A 22,133-nucleotide genomic window follows, 5' to 3' on the forward strand; every position below is an offset into this window, starting at 1 on the left:
ATAATGAGTAGCATAGAACATATTGTTCATAGGTGAAACTATATACAGACCTAGTACATCTGAGGTAAGGCAGTCTGTGGCTGAGGGTAAATGGAGCAACATTTGTATCTCTTGTCATGAGCTGTGTGCTGTAGTCTGATAACTAACATTCTGAAATATTCACATGTATTGTGTACTGTACGATTCCTTCATTCGTGACTTTTATGACAGTAATTACTTATTAATTCCGAGTGAGAACTTATCATTCACTCCCATGAACAGTGACCGCTTAGTAGGGCAGTGTTGTCTGACTTTATTATTTTTGTGCACTATCTCAATGGTTTAGAGTTCCTTAAATGTGTATGAGAGCAATGTCATGGATTACTGATACGTTAAATTTTTGTTACATGTGAATCGCTTTCAGTTGCTGGGCTGTGTAGTGTGATTACTAAAACTAGGACAATTTAACAATATATGAATCAGTGTAGTAGATTTGATTCGAACTACATGTGAGACCCAAATCTGGCCTTATCGATGAGTACTTTACACTGTGAGTGTAATGAAAGTGTTTTAAACCTACCTCTGGTGTCGACCACAGTATCGCTTTAGACTATTAGTAGAACCAGCATCTTTCAGCCAGTTCTGGAGACAGCACAGCTACCGAGAACAACAGTAGAAACTTGTGCAAAAGAAAACAGGATTGTTCTATATTCTTCCTTCAAAAGTACTATAGGTTCAGTTCTAAATAAGCTTAAATATTCATTCTAAGCCTCCAATTAGCCTCGAATATAAATCAGTAGGCTTACTATGTTTTTCTTCTACAGACCACTGGATGACAGAAACGTCCATACCCAGGTACTCAGGGATATGACACAAAACTTGTTATTCGAACAAAAATCAAGAAGATATTAAAAGAAATTACTTCTTTACGAATTTGCGAGAGCTGCACGGAAGTGTGACATTCCAAGACAAGAAACATTGTGTACAAATTGAGAAACAAGAATAATGGGAAAGGTGGAAGGCCCACAGCTCTTACTGGGACTGGAGAAAGATCTTTTGTAAAAGACAGTATCTGTGTCAGTGATGTGGGTCTCTCAATATCAGTCTTTGAATTGAGGTGCATGGTTAAATCATAACTTGTTACCTATAAAAGGAAAGTAGACTGCCTTGCTGATAACATTGTGCAACAATGAAAATGTAAATCGAATGAAAATAGCCGATTCCTATCAGTTCTAATTGCGAATATCACAAAGACAATTCAAAATTAGCTCTAGTTTTCATTTTACACTGTTGAATTACGGTTAGATTATTATATACGGATTTTTATGTCAAGTTTAAAAACAAATATTATATTGGTTTGTTAAAGTCATAATTACTAGTAACAATGCATTATATTATTGTCCCTGCCCTTACCTGTGCATTATTTTAGCTATAAACATTTTGATATAAGTCTTAGTGATCTTTTTGTCTCCCTCATCTTCAATTTCATAGACTTTATGAATGCATGTAATTGTTTTTGCTCATTTGTTTCCAGATTAACTACCAATTGTTCAAGGTGACTTCTATTGAAGTGAACAAAAATGCCACAAGTTTGTGTTAACAGTGCTAACACATTTTGCTGTGTGTGGGGAGAAGTGACATTTGCTTTACAAAAGAGAGTGAACCTCTAGTAGACCCTAAAAGATTCTGCTCCCGCCCTTGCACATCAAGTTGGGTCTCATGAAAAACTTTGTTAAGGGATGAACAAAGATGGTGACGCATTTAAGTACTTAAGGCAAAAATTCCCTTACTTAAGTGATGCCAAAGTAAAGAAGGCCACCTTGTAGACCCACAGATTCGAGAGTTTTTGGAGACCATACTTTTGATAGAATCATACAAGGTGATGAGAAGCATGCATGGGAATGTTTTAAGGCAATCTATTAACAGTTCTTATGGAACAAACGCACAATAAATTACAAGGAGATTGTAGATAACATGTTGTCATCTTATGAAAAACTAGGTCCATACATGTCACTGAAAATGCATTTCTTACATAGTCATCTTGACTTCTTCCCCAAAGATTGTGGTGCAGTAAGTGATGAACATGGGGAGCGATTCCATCAAGATACTACCACATTTGAGAAGAGGTATGCCAGAAAGTGGAGCCCTACTATTTTAGCAGATTACTGCTGGACTGTCATAAGGGATGTTCCCTAGTTTCTGTATAAATGTAAAGTCAAGTGAAAACGGTCATCTTCTGTATTTATCTCCGAACAAAATATGTAATTGTATATACTATACATATGGACATTTAACATTTCTAATCCTTTATATATATTTGTGGCCAGTTACTTTATATATTTTCTTTTGTGCTTTACATAGTTCTGGTACAATGTACACTTACAAAGTGTTTTCATTCATATAATATCATCTTCATTTTATCTTATTATTTTACTTTTGTACTCCCAGAATGGCACTGAATTTCATCAATGCATAACACATAACATAATTCAAGTAATTATTCAGTTAAAATTTGTTATGCTGAATCTTGGAACATGAATACATATTTAGTTAGTGAGTTATTTATACAAAAATGTAGATTACTTTTTCAAAAACTAGAGCTAAATATTTATGAAGATGATGCATTTGTATCATTTTATACTGAAAGAAACATAACTAACTCAAAATCATGCAACTTACACGCTTCTACTTCAAATTTGTTGTTCAGTGTAATATGCTTGGTTGGGACTGGGGAAAGGCATTTTTAGAGAGACAAATTCTGAACTGTCTCACATATTTACAGTCAATATTTCAAGGAATTCTGCTAATGTAAATGGAAATATATAACTTTTTAGGGAAATACCAAGCTGAGAAGGCGTCCCTGTGAAATATCTTCAGTTTTGATAAAACTAAGTTTCAAGACATACCAGCAAAAGAAAGCTCTTGTTTTGCCAGACATGTGGACGTCCTGAGAAAACCTCTCATGTTATTTGGGAATGCACAGGAGAATTCCTCCTCCCTTATCTTATTTAAAAAGAAAAGCCAAAATGGCCTGACTGGATTTACAGTCACCTCCTGGAATGCAAATGAACACTGCAGAGCGGCTGGCTAGAACAGAGTTGTTTGGCAATTGGTTTCAAACTCACTTCCTCCTGTTTGCCTTAAAGAGAGAAGGAAGGAGAGTAATTATTGAAGATAATCTCTCTTATCACATCTCAATGACAACTTCGGAGACGTATGAGGAAAACATCATAAAGTTCATTTGCATTCCACTGAGCGCTACTAGTCTTCTGCAATGTTGTTTCTTTTTGTTCTCTGAAGAGTTTCTCTGGTGGAGGAGGATGACTGCAAATGAAAAGAAGAAACAGCGTTTTCTGTTGTACATTTAGTGGCGCATTGGCGAATATTCTGCATTTAGGTGAACAGACAGCTTCTACAAATTTAGTGAAACAATTGAGAAATGTGGATATTAAATGCGATGTGAGTCTTATAGCATCTCCCTGTTATGCCAGAAATAAGTCTTGTGCTATGAGACATGTGGGAACTGAATTCCACAAACGTTTGGAGACGGTGAGAAAGACAGTCAGTTTTCAATGTGACAAAACGTATATGTTGCCCATAGAACCAGGGATGATATGGACGTTATTTTCGGATAGGATATGCATTAAAAGAAGAAACAGCTTTCATAGCCATGTTATTATTTGATTTAAAATATCTTTTACTTCCCCTGAACTCTAAAGAGTGGTTTATGTTCCTTTAGCCTTCCCCTTAGTGGGGAATTAGTTTAAGAGTAGAGAAGTCGACATTCCTGCATACCAACACGTACTGCTGCATGCAATAGAATGACTACCGTACTGCCATCTGTTGGCGACGGCCGGCAACAGTTGCGCGGCCCGCCCTTCGCCTTCCAGAGCGGCCGACAGATGGCAGTCACGTTTATTTCGCTTTTTGACGTCTTAACGGAAAGTATTTGAGGTAGAGTTCATCTCAACAAAAGCATATCTCTTGTTCTTTAAAGACTTTGGTATAAGAGAACATAGATTTGCAGTAACTTATTCTAAAATATTTAATAGTCGTTCCTATATTTTTTGTCATATGTTATATATTTTACAGCACTTTCAATGAACTGTTGTACAATATTGGTATCAGTAATAATTTTTGGCTGGAGCAGATTCGAAATGTGACCCGTTTCCCATAACTTTTATTGAATGTTGGGACGTGTGGGTTGGATCTATGCATTAGTGATTCACGTCATATTTTGGAACCAGCGAAAGCCATTAGGTAATTCATTTCAAAACCCAGAAGTTCTAGAACTGATGACTTTCGAACAAGCAAAATAATTTTGCTCTGCAAGAAATAATAAAGGTGCTATAAAACAATAATATTCAAAATTGGTGTCACTTTCCTTGTGAACTGTGACTTAATAAAACGTGTTTCAACTTTTTTCTGTTGTTTGAATATAGCTGGAAGAGAAGATGTTCGATACTGGAACATATTTCGATGAATAGAGAACTTCCGCCCATTAAAATAATTTTCGACTGAGGACAAGGATGGAACAACACAACCAGGCAGTTCGACGTCACATTCAACTGTCGAGTCAGGCGCACAGAAGGCTGTAGGGGGTTGAACCCATAGCTTCTGATTTTCAGGCCTCATGGCGCAACTGTGACGTTATCGCTGCTAGGCTGTGGCTGCAAACCTCCATCATACTGCAAGAGTGAAAGCCTAACAAAATCACGAGACTTACATCTCGACTATCAATCTGTACGCCATTTACAGAGAAATAGTGCCGGCCTTTATCATTCATAAAGAAACTATGTGGTTCCTGTATGCTGTAGTGCAAAATGCATATTACGCTGGTTACAATACTCTTTGATTTCCTTCTATTGTGTTTCAGATCATACGCAAAATTACGAGTGAAACCAACATACAACACAGCCTGTAATTTACACCACGTGAGAGAGATAGTTTTAGTAAAATTTATCAGACGAGATGAAGTAATTATTCTGGTAACAAAATGTCGTGTGACTACGGCCTCCCGTCGGGTAGACACCACTTCGGCGCCTTGCGCGTAAACTTATTTTGGTGATCGTAAGCTTAATCACTTGGACAAAAATGTAATTCAGTGAGACATAAAGATCTTATCGATATTGTCGCCGGGATCGGTTTAATAGTAAATCGTCATCTTACCAAGTTTTAACCAACAAGTCAAACAGAGTGTTTTCATACATCTGACACCTCCATCTGTCTGTGTCGTCAGAACTGTCAAATATGTACCAGAATAATGCCATTAATTAAATGAAATCTTTTTAAGTAAAATGTAGGCTTAGTTTTATGCAGTTTCAGTGTTAACAATGCAATTAAACAGATCAAGAAAAAAAATTATAAATGAGGGGAAAAGGACAAATGTTAATCTCTATTAACCAGTCACGAAATTTATTCCAAACTGCTTTACGGTTCACATTTTTCCCTTTCTGCTGTTATTACTATTATGGCTATTGTTATTTTTTTAACATAATTATTGAGAAGCATATTACACCCTACATTTTATTACACACCGAAGAAGTCTGTTATCTGTGTCATCTACCTGACTACGACAAAATTAACTTAGGAAGATGTCTACTTTTTTAATTGCATCAACAGCTAATCCTAAAAGTAAATTTCTCTGGGAAGAGCATCTAATGACGCTGTGTAGATGTTCTCCAGAGACCATGTTTTTAACATCCCAATAAGCAGAAATGACAACATTAATAACCTTATTGGCCTTCATCATTTTCTGTTGCTGATAATGTTTTATCTCGCTCAAAATATGTTTACATGTCTTACGTGTCAGCTTTTTTCGATCCTCACTGAAATCCGTTATATTGTCAATGTCTGATCGTGGTGGTGGTAAGGTGACATCATCTACACAGTCAGCTTCCAAAGAATCTAAATCTGTTCCAACTCCTCCAAGAACAGATGATGGAATTTTCAAGGGTAGCGGGGCCTGAATTCTTAGCTTGGATTCAATTTCAATTACCTGTCCCAGAGATGTCAAATAGTGACATACTGCCTTTGTTAGATATTTTACGATTTTTTTTCTACAGCATCTGTCTGAAACTTTCGTGGCAAAAGATATTCAAAATTCGAGTTCTTAGTGCAATACTTGGTCATTTCTAGATGACCGTGAGTGGCATGAGGTATGTGCAAATGAGTGTCTTTGGATAATCCAAATGTGCGATCAGAACAACGTTTACATATATCCAGCCATGATAAACAGTTTTCAGAATATCTGACAGTGGCTTCTGCAGTGCATTCTTGAAACAGATTACCTGTTCAGCTAATATATAAAATGTTCCACCATGTCCAAATTAATTTTGCTGCTGTCAAAACCTTCAGTAACATGATGTTCCCCCAATGACAGGAAACCTTGAACAGTCCTCTCCTCGAAAATATTTAGCACAGATTTGACAGGTAGTTTTTATAATGAGACTTTAAATTCGGTTTTTTTACAAAAATTGATTATCTGTGGACTTTCCACGTCATACAGCTTTTTAATTGCAGAGATTTTGCCCATACTTAGTTGTGTACGTTCTGAAATAGTTTCAAAGTGTGGGTACTTTGTCTGATCTGGATCTTCTTTGCTGATCCAATCCTATGTGACACATTTTAATATGTGAACGGAATGTTAAACTAAAAAGAGGGTTGGGTGTCATAACAAGGGAAATTGTAAACAACTGACAGTTGAGAAAGGGAAGCAAAGAATTGCATGGTCCATCAGTTAACTGAATTTTTGTCACTAACAAGGGAACCTCCCCATCGCACCCCCTACAGATTTAGTTATAAGCTGGCTCAGTGGATAGGCCTTGAAAAACTGAACACAGATCGATCGAGAAAACAGGAAGAAGTTGTGTGGAACTATGAAATAATAAGCAAAATATACAAACTGAGTAGTCCATGTGAAAGATATGCAACATCAAGGATTGTCTGAACCTAGAGCGCCGTGGTCACGTGGTTACAGTGAGCAACTGCGGAACGTGACGTTATTGGTTCAAGTCTTTCCTCGAGTAAAAAATTTACTTTCTTTATTTTCGCAAAGTTATGATCTGTCCGTTCGATCATTGACGTCTCTGTTCACTGTAATAAGTATAGTGTCTGTGTTTTCCGACCGCACCACAGAACCGTGCGATTAGTAGACGAAAGAACGTGCGTCTCCAATGCGAACCGAAAATATTTGATCGCAAGGTCATAGGTCAACCGACTCCTCCACAGGAAAACACGTCAGATATATTCCATACGACACTGCTGGCGGCATGTGCGTCACATGACAGGAATATGTTGTCGACCCACCTAACTTGTACACTTGGCGAATGGGTAAAAACATTCTTCTAACGAAGACCGGGCGTGCGTCGTGCTTCGGTAGCTCAGATGGTAGAGCACTTTCCCGCGAAAGGCGAAGGTCCCGAGTTCGAGTCTCGGTCGGGTACACAGTTTTAATCTGCCAGGAAGTCTCATATCAGCGTACTCTCCGCTGCAGAGAGAAAATATGATTCTGGAACGTTCTTCTACCTTGCCCGATTTAGGTTTTCTTGTGGATGTGATAATCACTCCCAAGAAAGTGATGAACACGTAAGACTTTGTCACATAAACTGAAAATTAAAATGTTCACTTGCGGGAATACTTGAACCAAAGACCTCCCGTTCCACAGTTGCTTACGCTAACCACGGGACCACAGCGCTCATGGGGTCGGATGGTGCTTGATGTGAACTATGATGCACATCAACTACTCAGTTTCTATATTTTGCTTATTATTTCATAGTTCCACACGACTTCTTCCTGTTTTCTCGATTGATCTGTGTTCAGTTTTTCAAGGCCTATCCACTGTGGCAACTTATAACTAAATCTGAGGGGGGTGCGACGGGGAGGTTCCCTTGTAAGAACAGAGACTAATTAGTGAAGCAAAATGATCTGCTTCACACAAAAAGATTGGAACTTGTGTTTTGTATACAACAGGTATTTGTCATCGAGCTTCTAACCTGCTGAGTGTGTTTGAAAATGCGGACAAATCTTATGAAGTGTACTAGGATGGGATAGCACAAGACAGGGTGTGCTCCTTATATACTGATAAGTGTGTGGTGATATTGAAAATAAAATGCTACAAAACGTAATACAATCTGGCGAATATCTGTAATCCTTCTTTTGGACACCCATTAAGTTCACTTGTTCACATGAAACATTAATGTTGGTAATTTCAGTTTTACTACTCGTGGTTCATTTTCATAATTTCCTATGCAACGAGGCACACAACACTTCTACACCATTCCGAACGATTACACTTCACTGCCACATATATCAGCTATGTAAATAAAACAAAGTAAGTAATTGATGCTACTGCGAGAACTTCCGCTGGTTCAGACGCAAGAAAACGAAATGAAATCAGCGACGGCTAGTCCTGCCATCGAACGGTGCACCACGCAACTAACCCCTGTTGTAGGCCGGCGCCACAAGATGGCAGCACGGTAGGCAGCCTCACGCTTAGTGGTGGGCAGGAAGTCGCGTATCTGTTAGAAATCACAGTGACCGAGAAGTCACAGATATCACAGTAGCAACTTTACAGAATCTAACTGCGATTTCAGTCACAGTTAGCAGTCGCAAATAGTTTGTCACATTCAAAGACGTGAGCCATCTATTGGTCGAATTTAGCACTGCTTTCTGCGATTTCAGTGACAAGTCGCAACTAAGAGTCGCAAGTAGCAACTAAAAAGCGCGGTTAACAGTGGCATCTGTTGGCCGAAGGTCGTACTACGTCCATCTCTGCGGTACGCTATGGAGTCCAACTGCGATTTCCGTGACAAGTCGCAACTAAGAGTCGCAAGTAGCAACTAAAAAGCGCAGTTAGCACTGCCATCTGTTGAGCAAAGTTCATACTACGCAATTCGCTACCGAGTCAAACAGCGATTTCTGTGACAAATCGCAACTAAGAGTCGCAAGTAGCAACTAAAAAGCGCAGTTAACATACTTTTCCTAGTGTCATCTGTTGACCGACGTACATACTTCGTTATGAGAGCCTTGTGCCTCACGAGATCGATGTGCTGTGTGTGCATATGAAGAGCTTATTTCAATAGTGGTACAAGTCCATTTTTTTAATTTTGAGATATAGAGTCGTAAAGTTAAATGAGCGCTGAAAAATCTGCAGTTGAGATACCAGAAATATTCAAGCAGATGGCTTCTTGCTAGAGATGAACCTTTATTTATGTTTGTTTGGATCGCTAATTTCAGAAGCATTATAGACAGAAAAGTGTAGGTAATGGACTTGTACCACTATTGAATTAAGCCCTTCATATTATTTGACGACATGCACATTCAGCATCAGTTATGGTTGGTCAAATACTGTTGTGACTCTGAATGTATTATATTAATAAGAAGCAACATTGCCTTTTTCTCCTGAAAATATCAAGTAACGTAACAAATATGTTTGATTCTGCTTCCAATATGACAGTTTTGGTTAATACTCCACATGCCTACAGGACTTTGCAATGTTAACACAGCAGAACTCAGACATCTGTATAAGTGTAGAGAAATGAAAACAGTCATATGAATGCCTCACTTTTGTTCCGACACAGTTCAAGACTCGGGAGAAAAGTTTTACACCTGGTGTTCTACATGGCAAATTCACACACAAGAACTTTTTGCCGACACTACTACGACCTACATAAGTAAGCTTTTCCTGTGTCACTTTCAAGTAATGCACTTAAGCTATTCCTGATTTAACTGGAAGATCTGTACTTCCCACTTTCATAACAACAGCCTCAAAATGCATATTGTAGACTTCGGGATATGTTACAGGTCAGTGTCACACCAAGATTGTGGAGAAAGGGGGGGGGGGGGCGGCACGTCTGTATCCAACAACTGTTTACCAATAAATAAGTGGCGGAAAATTACGGGTATAGGACGGCTTAACATGTGGAAAATGAGATTTTTATTATTCACTCAATGTATTTAACATTTATTATTCCTTTAAAATCGCACAACAACTTCAATAAAACACTTTAATCAGTCGCACACTTATTTCATAATTATTTCACTTTTAAACTGCAAATCCTCTAAGAGTCAGTCAGAACTGCGTCTGCAAAAACACAAGGATTATTAAACAGTTTTTGCTGTCACTAATTACTAGCAATATAATTGATAGAGTAGATTGCTAATATTTGCTATATCACATTTGCTAATTAATATTTGCTATATCACATTCGCAAGAACGATCTCACTGAAGTAATTAAGTCCATCAAAACGCTTGGAAACTAACCTCTCGTCTGACGAAAACGGTCTAAAGACTGGCAATTTCTTCAGATCTGTTGACAATGATATTTTGAATTATCTCTTTACTGAGTGACTGAAATGTAGTTCAGGTACCTATGAACATAACAATATGTTAGAATTCATTTTCTAAACACGAACTATTACGGTACTGTGCGGCTACTTACATATTAATTACACTATTAATATTTTCACAGTTGTTTCTTTAATACAAAATTAAAGCCAACGGAAGAATAAACGTAAAACATACTTACCAATGATAGGTTTGTTGAGATGCAATTTTCTGTGTGGACAGATGTAACTTTTTCATACGGTGGTACGTCGCAGAAATCGCAGGAGTCACAGAAATCGCAGAAGTAGCGGAAGTCACAGAAATCGCAGAAGTAGCAGAAATCGCAGAAGTCGCAGAAATCGTGGAAGTAGCAGAAATAGCAGTGGCGGAGGGATCCGCGACTTAGGTTCCTTAACTGCGACAAATCACAGTTAAGAATAACAGATACTGAAAAGTAGCATTCACAGAAATCACTGATTTCGGAAAATCGCAGTTTAGCCCATCACTACTCACGCTTGTCGTGAGCGACGTCTCTCTGCTCGCAGTTTGTAGCGTAGAGCTCGCCGTCGTCAGGCAACGCCACCTGGAATCAAAGCCTCACAGCCGGCGTCATGTTGTCACAGTAGGGGTCAAGCAAATATCGGAACTTTGGCACGCCCAGCAAAACGGTCTGTCCAATTAAGTGAATGTATCATTACTTAATGCGTCTTGCATAAATGTAAATTGTCATTTCAAATAACGTAAAGTAAACATGTTCATAATTTCCTTCACTGATGTGTATTATGACTGCAAATCTCATATTCGCAACATTTCGACTTTTTTCAGATGCATATTTGTAATTTTAACATGGCCCCATAGAGTGACGATACATAAATCGCAATTTGCATCTTAATACCTTTTTAATGGAAAACAAGCGCACTCTAACTGTAAAATTTAGCAGGTGAATACCATGTTCATTTTCTGTTGCTGGAAAATTACCGATCTACCTGAAATCTAGCCACCAAAATTTTGTTTTGTACGAATACACACAAATTACTGCAAACATTATGGAATCTATTCATTCATGCAATGTCATCAATGAGTAAGGAAACTATTTAACATAATTGAGAAATTCTGTTACAGACAGATGGAAAAAAAAAACACAACACAAAAAGCGAGGGGTGGGAGGAAACGGAATCTAATTAAATAAAAATATAAAAGTGACTTTTTATTTCACCTTATAATATGATTTCTAAAACACCCTTGTACACGTCAATAAAAAATTAAAGTACACTTTAACTACATTTTTCATTCTTTTAAAAACATTTATGTTCTTCTTCGTAGTTGCATCATATCTTCCCTTAGTATGATTATTTAATACGATATTTACACAACAGAGCAGTATGGAACACCAGATAGATTCAAGACTATATCTAGTTTTACATTGGAAACCACTAAACATATCACTGGGAATATTATTACAGGATGCTATGTTCAAAAGCACACGCCTTTGATTTGCCAATTGGAGAAACAAAGTTTCATTTTCTTTTACAATTTTTTGAAAGGAAAGTAAATGTAAGTTACACATGCCACTGTATCTTGTTTGGGGTATACCAAGCCTCTTCAATCCTATGCCACTATCAAATGATCATCGTGCTTTACTTCACCCGAAATGAGAAATACTCACAGTCCAATACTCACAGTGAGTTTTTTCAGGACTTGGTGTGAGCAATATCCTTGTATGTGGGGCAATAATGGCTAAGTGTCCTGTACTGTGCCTTAAACATCATTCTCATCTACTGCTACATTTAATAAATCTTTTAACTCCTGGATTTCAAAAGTTGTTTCAAAAGTATCTGACATCTTAATAAGCACATCTCGAACTACTTTACATTGTGCTCTAAGCCCTAAGGTTTTGCTCAGTTTCAAAAACTTGTCTAAGAGAAATGTGGTAATTTCCCCAACGTAAATGGCAGTATTTACCCAACCTTTCTTCCAAACTGTCAGTCTGTACTCTTCCAAGGACCAAAAAGAACCTGTTTTTGTCAGAGGGCTAATTGCTACTGAAATCAGTTAAAGAAGCTATTGTATGTTTTGGAGCAAAGTGTGTCTCTTCAGAAAGTATCCTGCATCATTCAACCCATGCCATAAACCTAATCAAGACACAAAGCCCTTTAAAAAATCAAATATCTCATGGGAATTAGAAGTTACAGGTTCCTGCAAAACATTTATTAGCCTCTGGCCCTTAGGTAATGTTTTCACATTCACAGTTCACCACCGAAGATTTATTATTTTTATAAATGTCGCAGTGGTTTCCCAATTTTGAATTCCTTTCTTCGAGTCTAGTCTCTGCAAAGCTACAACTGTCTTATTATTTAAGATACGAAGCACCAATTTAACATCTTGCCTTTCAATTAAATTTGGAAAAAGAGTTTTTAAAGCTAGAAAGTTTCCATATTGGAATAGATCATGTTTTTACAGATACACTTTAGGAGATGAACTGTATCCACAAAAGAGTACAGTGGGCGATCTGCAGAAGTCTGTGCACGGTGACAGTACTTTATCTTTACTTCTGGTGGAGTAATAAAGTCTGATATTGCTTTTCTATAAGTTGAATTATTGTCTGCCACTAACCTAACCACCTCAAATCAAGCTGCTTCTGATTTAAGAATTACTTCTTTTATGTATCAGGAAAGTTCACCTTCGTACTCAAGCTAGGATTTCAAATGTATTGCATCAGTTGACACAAGAAGTGCTTTACCCTGTCAGGCTAAAGTTCCAGCTTTCTGTGAGATATGACTTCTAACTGATCACTATGTTTTTCAATGATGAACTAGTTAAAAGCCTACTACAAAGCCTGGACAGTGTATTTGTATTTGGCATAGGAATAATGGCAGTGCTTCTGACAAACGTACATGCACGTCAGCTAATAGTATTTAGTAATGATCACAGCACCAGTCAGTATAATATCTAAACTGAGATGAACTTCTACATTTCAGGAATGAAACCTGGAACTTTAAAAAAAATTTTTAGTTTCCCTTTCTGGCAACTTCTCCACTAAATTCTGCAAATTATCTTCAGTGAACGACAGAACACTATCAACAGGAATCTCCTATTTATTACACACCAAATAAATTTCGTTAAGAGCTTGACAGACCTCTTGTGTGTTGCAGACTTTTGGGAAGTTTCATCTTTCGAACACATTTCAATTCCACACCATTAATAAAAACTCTGAGAAATAAATCACTGTTTATAACAGAGTAGCAATCGACTCTAGGGTAAGGATTGTGGGTAATTAACAATAAGCACACACTGTCTAATTTGTGATCCGTGATCCAGTCACTATGCTTATTGCAGTCACTTATTTTACTTTTTAGTTGCTCTAAACTACAGAAAGAAGCCGCTCCTATCAACTTCTCCTGCGTTTATACACTTTCTCGAATGGCGATGCGAAGGGCACTGTTTTCTAGTCGCTCCCTGCTACTTTCGGGGTCCCCTCAGGCTGATGTCGGCGTATTGGACCAATGTGAAGGGCATCCCAGTAACTTTGAAGGTACAGCATATGGAAGAGAAAAGCTTAACATAAAATGAGATGCACCTATACAACCAGCTTCCCCCTTATGACATTGTGATTTACAAATGTAGGCCTCTGCTTAACATTTCGTTGTTTAACTTACCTTTTCTCAAACATCGACGATCCAATGGTGCTGTTAACAGCTTGCCAGTTCTTGGGTGGTACATACTAATACTGCTTAATATACCTTCTTAGTTGAAATGCAGCTCACATACTTTAAGTGAAGCGTACAGTAGATTGATAAAGATGTTATGAAAATGACGGTTAAGATGGGCGGGACTGTGTATTGCTTTCGTTCGTAATACATTTTGCAATAAAAGTTATGTGTTACGATTTAGTAGTTAAGAAAAACAACGATACTTACAACTGAATGTTTGCTGGGCATCCAATCTTGTCTGTGAACAGCCCAGATCCATTTCAATCTTAGAGACTCATAGATGGAAAATAAAATACAGAAACTTTAGGCCCATTGCCGTAATTGCCTCTGCAATTTGGCAAGCAACACCTCCGTGGCATTCTGATAAACGCCGTGATTTATTTAGCACAATCTAAAATGCAAACAGTCACTCGATCCGAAGCACAACACACCATATGGTACTTGCAGAAGACTCGAAGAGTTCGGTTTGTTATGACCCCTGCGTGTGACGTCACATCTGCCTGAGGCGTGCGCTGTGAGGCTTCGTTTCGAGGTGGCGCTGCGTCAGGTCCCAGACTCTCAGAGCTCTGACGGCGCCGTAATTCGCACGCCGTAATTCGCACAGCGCGGAACCGCGGCGCACCCTGAACACTGCCGGAACTCCACGCAGCAGCGCGACTGGCGACACAGCTCTGCAGGCTGCGTGGCTGAGCGGTCGGCGACTCCGTCGCCCGGGTTTCCGACTCTCCATCACCTCCTGGAATGCAAATGAACACATTAGAGTGAGTGGCTAGGACAGAGTGTGTTTGACAGTTGGTTTCGGACTCACTTCCTCCTGTTTGCCTCAGAGATAATCCCTCTTCTCACATCTTAATGAAAACTACTGGGCTGTGTGAGGAAAACAACATAAATTTCATTTGCATTCCACCGAACGGTACTAGTCTTATGCAGTCTTTAGATGTGGCTTATTTTTCTTCTCTGAAGAATGACTGGAGAGACATTCTTTGTCAATAGAGGTAGACTGCAAATGGAAAAAAGAAACAATGTTTTCCGAACGGTGTATTTAGTGGCCCACTGTGGAAGATTTTTTAGATGAACAGATAGCTTCTACAAATTTAGTGAAAGGATTGAGAAATGACAAATGCGCTGGAAGTGCGGTAATGCCAGAAATAAGTCTTGTGTTATGAGAAGTGTCTAAACTGAATTCCAGAAATATTTGGAGAAGGCGAGAAAGACAGTCAGAATTCAGGGTGAGGATGGTAGAACGTATTTGTTCCCCATAGAGCCAGGGGTGATATTGACGTTCTTTCATGTTAGGGTATGCATTAAAAGAACAATCATCTTTCATAGCCATCTGGTTTTATGTAATTCAAAATACGTTTTAATTAGCTTGAACTTTGACAGAAGAGCTGTTTATTTGTCGTCGGCCTGCCTCTTATTGGCCAACCAAAGTATTAGCAAAGAAGTAGACATTCTTGCATACAGGTGTTAGTACTACTACTACACGTTTTTGTTTTTTTTTGTGGTGGTGCTGAAGTCTGATCAACTTGGTTTATTTTTACTTCTGTAGGGAATGGAAGGGGTAAAAATTTTCTCTTTATTTATTTATTCTTCTTTCAGCTTTAGTTTGGGCACACAGAAGGGTCCTTTAACTCGCTGCTTTTGATGTGTGTTTGAAAACATGTGTGTAGAAGTGCTAAAGGACGATATGTCCTTAAATTATGGAGAATTACGTAGGGATATCATTTACGGAGGCTCAAATACTATCGCCTTCGGTACTTTATATTTGTGGTTGCGTAAGGGTTACTACTACACGTACTGCTGTGAGCAAAGGACCGGCTACCGCTCTGCCATCTCTTGGCGACACCCCGCAACAGCTGTGCGGCCCGCCGTCCCCGACCAGTAGCAACAGACAGCTGGCAACCGCATTTATTTCCAATTTTGACGTCTTGTCGGATAGTATTTGAAGTAACGCTAATCTCAACTACTGTATATACTTTGTTCTGTAATGTCGTTGATGTAAATTAATGAAGATTTACAATACTTCTTCGAAGAATGTTTAACACTCGTTCTCACGGTTTGTGGCAAATGCTATATAGTGTTTAGTAAATTCGTTATGCGTGTGACCACTTTATTTGAGAATGTTATTAAATTTTGACAGCCACAGACCACGTTTGAGTCTGTGCGCTTCAATGGAAGTGAACGATGATCCTCGTAACTCTGGTCATTTCTGGGTCTGTGCGCTCCAATGTAAGTGACCCATGATCCTCGTAATCTAGTGGTAGACATTTTCCTTAAAAACCGCGGTTTATACCTCGCGGTTTTCACGTGATTCAGAGTAGCTGCTAGGTTCCGAACACGTGGGCTTGCAGAAGACAACAGGGCACTCAACCCACACCCTCTGATATCCAGGCCTCACGGCGTGACAGGTCGGTGCTGCAAACCAGCGTTAGCGCAAGAGCGCTTTCTTCAATCCCGAAAGTGTAACGGTGTGTCATTTACGAAGAAATGTTGCTGCTCTTTATAATTTACAAGGAAACTGTGTCGTTGCCGTATGCCAAGGTGCAAAATGCATCTTAAGCTAGTGACAATACAGTGTGACTTCCATCTGTTCTGCTGGAGGTCGTATGCAAACTTTTACTACGTGCGAAGAAAAACGTGGCGACAGAAACAGACACCACTGCCTGTAAATTACACTAACAGAGTTACTGTGACAGTGATATCTACACTAAAATTTAGTAGATAAGATGTCATAATTATTCTGGTGATCGTAAGTTGATTTACTTCGACAAAAATTTGATTCACTGAGACATAAATGACTCATTCACACAGAGAAAGTAAAATTATGTTCTACTATTATTTTTAAAAAAAGCTTCAAATATTTACCGAAAATTGCGAAAAAATGGATATAATAGACATACAAATAATAATAAATAGAATATAATAACATAAAATAAATAATAGAAATTCAATAGGAAAAAAGAATATAAAATAAAAATATCGGCACTCGATACAGGCGTTTCGATATAAATATGTCGATATCTCGGAGTTGAATTTCACGTCGTAGAAAATCGATGTATTTTGGAAAGGATATCGATATTTTAGGGACAGCTCTAGATTTTATGGCCGCACTCCCTTACCGTTCGACAGCTAGAGCGATACTAGCGCCCCGAGGGGTGAGAAAGCAGTCACATGCGTATTAAGGATAGTGTTTTGTTTTTAGTTATTTTCTTCTTAATTCAGGAAACAGCTGTTACATTTTTGTGTTCCATGTATTAGGAAGTTATCGAGAGACGTGAAGTATCATCAAATACATGTGAAAACAGCCCAACCACACTGGTTCAATGATGTAAGCTATAACTAATTCTTTAAGGAATTCTTTCGAATACGTGTATTTGCAGCGTACTGCGCTGAAAGAAAGAGAATGTAAACGCATATGTCATGCACGAGTAGCACATGTTTCTGTTGTTATTGCCGTGGGCACTTTCCGAACCACTTAAAAAAATTTTATGGTGTCTCGTGATTTGCCCCTTCTAACACATCTCTCGACTTCCTAATACACAAGCATTTTTGTAAATGTAATTACTTTTGCTTCAAAAGTGCACGTGTTGAAGATTCTTGCCGTTCGCGACCCAGGTTTAGCAAATAATTCTTGAAATGAATTTTTCCGTGTCGAGAAACAGTTTTATTACTTCTGACGTTTTCCCATAAGCTACAGTTGTGGGGGCTCATTTGTTACGTTAAATAATGTAGGTATTACATTAAATATACGTCTCCTATGTTCCACATTTACTGATGTGGTTGAAAACGTAGCGAATAAAACTCTGCTTTGTTGGGTAGATATAAGACGTATCTCTGCAGAAGGTCAGGTCTTCAGGAGTTTACTAGCACTTTCTTGTTACAGGAGAATCGTAAATAAACTGCCCTGTAATGTAGCGCTTCATACCGCCGAGGGTGCTTACAACAGAAACTCCCAATGGCAGCCCCATCAGATTTGGTGGCTCGGTGGATAGCCCGTTTAAAAATGAACACAGATCAAGCATGGAAACAGGAAGAGAGTGTTCTGAACTGTGGATGGACAAGTGCAATATTGACCTGATTAGCCACGGTGTTGTGGCTAAGTGGTCATGGTGTTGGACCATCAGGTAGACGGGTCATGTTCAAAACTCCCTCGTGCCATTTACTTTTGTTTCTTTTTTTCACAACATTATGAACTGTCCGTCCCGTCAATGTTTCTCCTCTTTCTGTTGGCTAAGCAGTTGTCATGCTATACGTTGGTTATAGAATATGAGTCATGTGGCAAGAATACGTTACCGTCGCAAGTAAACGTGATGAATAGTGAAAGCAGTTGAGATACGACACACACGCCTGACAGAAATGAAAACAACAAATTAACTGGTGTGAACTATATCACGATAAAGGAGTGAAAACTTCCAACATGGAACGCCACTTAAAAAGACGTTAAAACGTATGTTTTGACAGAGCACAGAGAAACTGTGTGACTGTGAAACTGTTGCGTTCATTTGTAGCAGCTTATGTGACAAATTATCATCAGCAATTGATTGGAAGTGACGACATTCATACGAACACCTATACCGGGCAAGGAGGCATATCTCACTCACTCATCAGGCGTACAAATTAGGGGCGTCGGTAAGAGGTTCTTACCACATGACACACGTACTGTCACTAATGCCGTGTATGACACACCAGACGTTTTTTCTGATGGAGGATTCGGTTGACTTGTCGCCTTGTCCTCAAACGTTTGCGGTTCCCATTTGAAAGACAATTCCTTTCCGCTTCTAATGGAGTAGTTGTGCGGAATCAACTGTCAATATAGGTCCCGTTCTTACACCCTGTTGTTGCAAAACGTATCTTACAACACGACACAGACACAAATTTGAGTATAGCGAACAAAGAAAAAAAAAGTTGGCTCGAGGTGGGTTTGAACACCACTCTCCCGCGTGGCGGCCCATCACCGTGATGCTACTATTTGTCTTGCGTTGTTGTTCACTGCATTTTTTCGGGGCGGATGTCCCACGACGCCCGTTGTAGTTGTATCACAGAGGGCGCTTAACCCTCTCCCCAAACACGCTGAGCCACCGTGCCAGCCCTTGACCACAACGCCGTTGCTGCACTACAAGCACTAAAGAAACTGGTATAGGCATGAGTATTCAAATACAGGGATATGTAAACAGGCAAAATATGGCAATACGGTTGGTAAAGCATATGTAAGACAAGCGTCTGGAGTTGTTGTTAGATCGGTTACTGCTGCTGCAGTGGCAGTGGAAAGATTTAAGTCAGTTTGAACGTGGTGTTACAGTCGGCGCACGAGCGATGGGACACAGCATCTCCGAGGTAGCAATGAAGTGGAGATTTTCCCGTACGACCATTTCACAAGTGTACCGTGAATGTCAGGAATCCGGTAAAATATCAAATCTCCGACGTCGCTGCGGCCGGAAAAAGATCCAGCGAGAAAGGGACCTACGACGACTGAAGAGAATCGTTCAACATGACAAAAGTGCAACCCTTCCGCAAATTGCTGCAGATTTCAGTGCTGGGCCATCAACAAGGTTCAGCGTGTGAACCATTCAGCGAAACATCACCGATATGCGCTTTCGGAGACGAAGGCCCGCTTGTGTACCCTGGATGACGGCACAACACGAAGCTTTATTCCTCACCTGGGACCGTCAACACCGACACTGGACTGTTGATGACTGGAAACAGGTCGCTGGTCGGAATGAGACTCGTTTCAAATTGTATCGAGCGGATGGACGTGTGTCGGTATGGAGACAACCTCATGAATCCATGGACCCTGCGTGTCAGCAGGGGACTGCTCAAGCTGGTGGAGGCTCTGGAATGGTACGGGGTGAGTGCAGTTGGAGTGATATGGGATCTAGATACGACTCTGACAGGTGACACGTACGTAAGCATCCTGACTGATCGCCTGCATCCATTCATTCCCGATGTGCATTCCTACGGACTTGGGCGTTTCCAGCAGGACACTGCGACACCCCAGACAGTGAGGGTTCAGGAACACTCTTCTGAGTTTAAACACTACCACTGCCCACCAAACTCCCCAGACGTCAACATTATTTCGACATTTGGGATGCCTTGTAACATGCTGTTGACAAGAGTTTTCCAGCCCCTCGTGCTCTTAATGATTTATGGACAGCCCTGCAGGATTCATGATGTCAGTTCCCTCCAGCACTACTTCAGACATTTGTCAAGACCATGCCACCTCGTGTTGCGGCACTTCTTCTGCGTGCTCGCGGGGGCCATACACGATATTAGGCAGGTTTAGCAGTTTCTTTGGCTCTTCAGTGTAGTTACAAGTAGTTCGAGCTTTCACTGTGTTGTGTCTAGACAAGACAGCCTAGACAGAATGTGAGGAAGCCGAAAGGCACACGCTAAGCTAAAGCAGGATGGCGTGAGGTCTGAAACAGGATACGTAATGAATGCTATAAAGAAAAGTACGTAGCTTCTGGAATACTTAACTTTAATCCATCCTTGGTACATCGCTATTGACGATATAAGTGAGACTCCATAGATACATGCAATGTTACTAATGGCGCCTTGCTAGGTCGTAGCCATTGACTTAGCTGAAGGCTATTCTAACTATTGGCTCGGCTATTGAGCAATGCTTCGTCCATGTAGTCGCTAGCAAAGTCGTCCGTACAACTGGGGCGAGTGCTAGTCCGTATCTCGAGACCTGCCTTGTGGTGGCGCTCGGTCTGCGATCCCTGACAGTGGCGACACGCGGGTCCGACATGTACTAAATGGACCGCGGCCGATTTAAAGCTACCACCTAGCAAGTGTGGTGTCTGGCGGTCACACCTCACATTGTCCATAGAATATTGGTTCAATTATTAAAGAAATCAATAAAAATGTACCGACTTTTATGTGAATGTCAAATGTACTCTAAATGTAAATATACTGTAAATAATCGGGATTTCAATTTTGAAAGAAAAAAAACGTGTTTTAACAAGTTGAAGATGATGAAAAGAGCGTACACGAAATCCATTTCGCCAAAGATAGGGCTGTAGCTTGCAGTAAGCTCCGTAGTATTGATCTCACTGGTAGCCTGTCACTGTCATTCATCTGTCTCGATTGTCGTTGGGAAGGAATAAAAGTTCTAATGATATCAGCAAATGTTTTGCATGCCTAGTCTGCGTCTAAATCTGGGAGGAATCTTCTGGACGTGAACGTAATGCTCTCGCCATGTAAAGTCCACCTACTCTACGTGTGGCTTCTTCTGCTTTGTCACAATGCGTGGCATGTTGCGAGTCTTAAGGGAGGAAAGGAGGTGGTAACTACATTGCGCTTTCTCAAAGTTCGATTGTCAACGTAACTGTTTCGTCATACGTATCCAAACACCTGAAACGTACATGCGTAAACGTGGAATTCATGTTGAAGATCGTGGAACTGTGCCGAATATGTAGTGCAATACTGAGTCTGCCATTTCGCACAGAATTAATCAACATCCACAAATTATAATAAGAAATCAAGTCGTTTCTCAATGGAGTAACTGATTATGTCGACATCTGTCGAGACTAAGCGTAGTTTGACGATTTGTATTAGAGAATAAGCTTTTTCTTTTATCCGTACCGTTTGTCGTGGTGTAATTACAACCACAGTCTAATACAATTGCGACATTCATTACTGTGGATATTTTTACCGTCTTGAGAGCTAGTGTGATACTAGCGCCCCAAGCGACGAGAAAGCGGCCGCAAAAGTAAAGTTGGTTTTTAACTGTTTTTCTAGTCGATTAGCGAAATAATTGTTACATTTTTGCGTTCGAAGCATTAGTAAGTTGTCAAAAGACATGAATGACCATGAAACACATGTAGGAACAACCGAATTTTCCTGGTTCAATGCCGGCCGGAGTGGCCGAGCGGTTCTAGCCACTTCAGTCTGGAACCGCGCGACCGCTACGGTCGCAGGTTCGAATCCTGCCTCAGGCATGGATGTGTGTGATGTCCTTAGGTTAGTTAGGTTTAAGTAGTTCCAAGTTCTAGGGGACTGATGACCTCAGAAGTTAAGTCCCCTACTGTTCAGAGCCATTTGAACCTGGTTCAATGACATAAGCTACAACCGAATGATGAAGTAATACTTTCGAATATGCGTATAATTGTAGCTTA

Source organism: Schistocerca piceifrons, chromosome 11 (genome assembly GCF_021461385.2).
Source record: "Schistocerca piceifrons isolate TAMUIC-IGC-003096 chromosome 11, iqSchPice1.1, whole genome shotgun sequence".
NCBI classification, from domain to species: Eukaryota; Metazoa; Arthropoda; class Insecta; order Orthoptera; family Acrididae; genus Schistocerca; species Schistocerca piceifrons.